Source organism: Myotis davidii, unplaced genomic scaffold (assembly GCF_000327345.1).
Source record: "Myotis davidii unplaced genomic scaffold, ASM32734v1 scaffold1041, whole genome shotgun sequence".
Classification (NCBI taxonomy): Eukaryota; Metazoa; Chordata; class Mammalia; order Chiroptera; family Vespertilionidae; genus Myotis; species Myotis davidii.
Window position 1 is genome coordinate 167,410 of NW_006291018.1, and position 5,472 is coordinate 172,881.

A 5,472-nucleotide genomic window follows, 5' to 3' on the forward strand; every position below is an offset into this window, starting at 1 on the left:
GACGGGACCTCTGCACCCCCAGGGTGCATAAACACACAGGGCTTCCATCAGGCTTCGCTGATCCCGGGGCCGGGAGGACTCTCCACTCCACTGATCCCGGGGCCGGGATGCCTCTTTGCTCCGCTGATCCCGGGGCCCTGAGGCCTCGCTGCTCTGCAGCTTCGGAGCTGTTTGGCTTCGCTCCACCGCTTGGAGCCTGATTATGCAAATTAACCGCCATCTTTTAGCTTCTATAATTGAAACATTGTATCTTTTGGAGTTGTTGCTTCAGGAGCTCAGAGCCCCTGCAGCTGCTGACTGGCAACATTGGCTTCCTCCATGGCTGGGGCAACCAAGCCTCCTCTTCTCAGCTGCCTGGCTGCCTGCCGCCATCTTGGCTGGCAGTTAATTTGCATATCTCGCTGATTAGCCAATGAAAAGGGTAGTGGTGGTACGCCAATTACCATGTTTCTCTCTTATTAGTATAGATTTGATGTTAATAATGAAATTTATCCCATGCTTAAGATTATGTTCAACTTTCTCCTTCATTGATTCCTTTTCTGCTTGTTCTATTTCAGCAACCTTTGCTATAGAATCAACTCTTACATGGGAACCAAATACCTTTATTTTGTCTGTATTCACACCAGTATTTGCCATAAGAATTTTAGCATTAATCTAACATGTAATACCTTTGTAGAACTGGTCTGTATTTTGAATTTCTAGAGCTTAATAAAAAAAACATCTGAAAGGAAAAATACATGGAGTAAGACTAACAATGCAGATTAAATGTAAGAGAACTTAGAAGAGTATTATAGAAAATCTCCAAAATGGAACACAATACAATTCCCAGAAAATAGCCAAGCATCAGGAATGTAAGAGACAATAAAATCAGTCAAACATATATACATGCAATGGAATCCCAGAAAGAGGGGAGAAAGCACCAAAAAGAATGGTTGATGCCCTAGGTGGTTTGGTTCTCAGAAACGGAAGCAGCAGGGCCAGTGTGGTTTAGTGGTTGAGTGTCACCCTATGAACCAGGAGGTCACATTTTCATTCCCTGTCAAGGCACATGCCCAGGTTGTGGGCTTGGTCCCCCTCAGTAGGGGGAATACAGGAGACAGCCAATCAATGATTCTCTCATTGATGTTTCTATCTCTCCATCTCTCTATCCCTCTCCCTCTCTAAAATCAATAAAAATTATATTAAAAAAAGAATGGTTGAAGGAATTATGGCAAATATTTACAGAATTTGGTGTAAATTATAAAGAGATCGAAGAACACCAAAGTACCTCAAGAAGAAAAAGAATAAACAAAATTAAAATAAGGCACATTAAAATCAAACACTTAAAAACCAATGAAAAAGATAAAATACCTAAGAATGGCAAAGAAAAAAATACACACACACCTGAATTAAGGAACAAGATTTAATAAAAAGTTCAAAGTTCACATGAAAAACTATCAAAACCAGAGAACAATGGATGAGGACTCTAAAGTACTGACGGGACATTGAAAATTCATGAACTTAGAATTCTAAAGTAACTGAAAATGTATTTCAAAATTGGATGTAAATGAAATGACAAAATGTCAAATTTTTTGAGATGCAGGTAGGGCAGTCCCTAGAGGGAAATGCATAGATTAAATGCTTATTTTGGAAAAGAATAAAGATCTTTAAATCAATTATCTAAGTCTCCACTTTAAAAAGTTACAAAAAGACGCTGGTTCTTGCTGTCTCCCATAACCACATGAAAATTACAACCAAAATACAGAACAGCCATCATTCTAAACCACCTAAAATCTGGCTGAATGGAAGTCTTACATCTAGAGAGGTATGGAAGAAAACACACTGAAACTGGTAGGAAGGGAGGAGGCATGGAACAGGCTAGTCAGACACCCACATGTGGTGTATGTTTAATAGGAGGGATATCTCGACCTTGGAGGCCTCCCGTGAGAAGAAAACAGACTCAGTCCCATGCCAGACCCCCAACCAATGTTTCCAGAGCTGTGGAGAGAAGTCCTCATAACTTCAGGTTGTAAAAACCAGATGATGTCATTGAGTGACACTGACGGAGCTGGAGACCCAGGCTGTTCCTCTTAAAGGACAGGCACAGGAACATACAGGGTCCCACTTCCTCTGAGCTCCAGTGGCAGTGGTGTAATTGGGTGACCCAGAGACATACAGGGAAAAACTGGGTTGTCTGGCATTTAGGGCAGGAACTTGGGGTGGCTTTCTCCCGACAGGAGTGCTCACAGGGGTCATTGTTTCTGTTCTGGGACCTCTGCCATCGCATAGTTGCTTTGAAGCCATATATGAGTTTCCATCAATGTGGCTCCCACATTTTGCTCTGCCCTGGTGATTCCCTGAGAATATGCCCCGTCCATATTGCAGTCCCACCTACACTGTTTGCAGCAGCTTTTCCATATGAATGGCTTGTCCTGGCTCAGGCTTCAGACTCTCCTAAAATCTCTCAAACAAGCAGCAGCTGGCATCAGCATACTCCAAATCAATCAATAAGTGGTTCAACACCCAGCACTAGCACCAGCTGCCTTGGTTCAGAACTTGTCCTCACCTGGGCACTCCCAAGCCAAAAACAAGTAGCAGTCATCTGAAGATACCCTGTAGCTCCTGGTTGGTAGCCCACGCAGTGGCTGACTTTGCTCCTCCCAGGAGGCCCTAGAGCCATTGCACGTGATGGAAAGCTTTAGATGACACCAGATTACAACTCCACACATACAGGAGGAGGAGAAAAAAGAGGGAGAATAGAGAAGGAGGAAGAAGAATAGGAGGAGAAGGAAGAAGAGGAGAAGGAGGAAGAGGAAGAGGAGGAAGAATAATTAGAAGGAGGGATAAACATATGAACAAAAATGTCAATAAATACATATCTATCAACAGTTGCATCTAAAAAACAAAATAAGCCAATAAAGAACTGAATGAAAAAAATAAACTATTCAATAAATTAGAACCTGAGGCATCAAAAAATGGAACAGACTGAAAAAACTCAGAGGGAAGTGGGAGGAAGGGTGAAAAAAGATGAACCAAAGAATTAACACGCATATATGCATTACTTATGGACATAAATAGGAAGGCCTGGGATAGGGCAGGAATGGAGTTGAGGGTTGATATGGGGAGGAAAAGGGGGGACATTACTAATACTCTCAACAGAAAAGATTTTAAAAGAATAAATTAGAAAAGGAAGATCAAAATCAACTAAAATCAAGCAGAAGGAAGGAAAAATAAAAATGAACAGAGATTAATGAAATCAAAACAGAAAAATAATAGAGAAAAATGAATGATGCCAAAAGCTGAATCTTCTAAAAGGTCAATAAAACGAATCAAATGTTCACAAGCCAGCCAAAGAAACAAATTACTAATATCAGAAATTAATTAGGAGATATAATACATTCCCCAATGCATTCTTATGAGACTGGCATTCTTTGTGCAGTCAGTACAAAGAAATAGTAAACTAGTGACCAGAATCTCTTATTAACGTATTTCCTAAAATCCTCAACAGAATATTAGTAAATCCTACCAGCAATATAAGAAAATCATACTACATACATGACAAAGCATGAATTATCCCAATAATTCTAAGCTGATTCAATATTTTTTAATCAACCAATGTAATCCAACAGATCAACTGTGTAAAGAAGAAAATTCACATGGTCATAAAAATTGATACAGAAAAGTGTGTGTACAAAGCACAGCATTCATTTATAATAAAAATGCTTAGGGAACTTTGGATAAAAGACACTTCCTCAATCTGATCATGGGACTCCTGTACCTAAAATCATACTCGATTGTGGGAAGGGAAATAATTCCCCCTCAGATGGGGACAAAGTCAAAAAGGTCCTTTTACCACTTCTACTAAACATTGTACCTGACTTTTTAACAAGTGAAATAAGACAAGAAAAATGCATAGAGACATTCATATGTGAATGGAAGACACAAGTGTCCCTACTTGCAGGTGATATAGTTATCTATGAAGAAAAACACACACAAAGAATGGACTTGAAAATCACGGGTCAAAACAAAGAAATGGATCAATTTGTAGACTTATCATAACTGCAGTGGTGTTGCCTGTGGGGGGTTATCAAAGCAGCAGATAAGGGGCAGAACTGAGTTCTTATGGAAAACCATCCACAGAAACACAGCTTCTCACAGAGGCGCAGCCTCAGGAGGAACTTGGCGGCACTACTGGTCACCCAGAGTTCACCCTAAATCCCCTGGTGACTGGAGGTGCCTCATGTGTTTGCTCATTGACCTGATCCCAGGGAACATGAGAGCTCCTGCCTCATTAGGACAGGAAGTAGGTTTGCACCAGGGAGCCAGGAGCCCCCTGAAGTCTGGCTGCCCCCTTCCTCCCACAGAAGCTGGAGAAGGTGCCCCATAGTGGTCACATTTCAAAGATGGTTTCAAGATCCCCAGAAAATACGCTGGGGTGTAAAGTTGGTGAAGTGCGCAGTGAGCTTTTATACTGACATTGAAACTTATATGCATTTTAGAGGGAAGGGAGGGAGGAAGTCCCTGTCTCTTCCTGACACCTGGGAAAATGGACTTTTCCCTAATTTAGGTTATTGTTTCCCTCAGCCCTCATGGGCCCTGACCACCTGGCTTCTGGCAGGTCCCCCACAGTGAGGCCCAGCATTAGCCTGCAAGAGAGGGGGTCTGGGTGGTTCTTCCTCATTAAGTCTCTGGAGAGAGGTTCCAGCCCAGTTCCCCATGCACCCCTGTACTCTGGAACCTGGGGCTGCCCTTCTGGGGGCCTCACCATCTAGTTCTTCTCATCTCAGCAACACAGATAGCCCCCAGGTTTGCTGGTCCACCTGTCAGAACCCTGGCTGCCTGCATGTTGTGCTGGGGTCTCCATATTGTTGACTATACATGGTGGGAGGGGCCCTAGCCCATGAGGCTCAGTGGATAGAGCATCAGCCTTTGGACTGAGGAGTCCTGGGTTTGATTCCCATCAAGGGCACAAACCTCACTTGCATGCTTGATCCCTGCCTGAAAGAAGCAACTAATCTATCAGCTCTCTGTCTCTCCCCCTCCCTTCCACGGTCTCTAAAAATAAGTGGAAAATATCCTTGGGTGAGGATTGACAAAACTAACTAAATAAAGGAATCTTATTTTTAAAAAAATATAAATAGAAAGGAAGAAAGAAAAAAAGAAAGAAAGAAAAAGTAAGAGGTAACCCTAGAGCCCAGCCTGTGTTGCTCATTGGTTGAGCATCAAACTATGAACCAAGAGGTCACTGTTGGATTCCTGGTCAGGTCACATACCTGGGCTATGGCCTGGATCCCAAGTAGGGGGTGAGCCCAAGGCAACCACTGGAGGATTCTCTCTTGTCATTGATGTTTCTATCTCTCCCCTCCTTTCCTTTCTGAAGTAAATAAAAAATATTTTTAAATAATAATAAAAGATGAAAAAGAAGTGAGAAGTAAGGCTTTGTGGTGTTAGATCTGCCCATGCCCCACCCTCTCTTCAGCATGATTGCACTTT

General features: G+C 42.3%; 1 pseudogene; it reads right to left on the reverse strand.

Annotated features, from left to right (window-relative positions):
- Positions 1-2,659, reverse strand: part of LOC102770476 — a 4,331-nt pseudogene extending 1,672 nt beyond the window's left edge.
- Between the last annotated feature and the right edge of the window lie 2,813 nt (positions 2,660-5,472).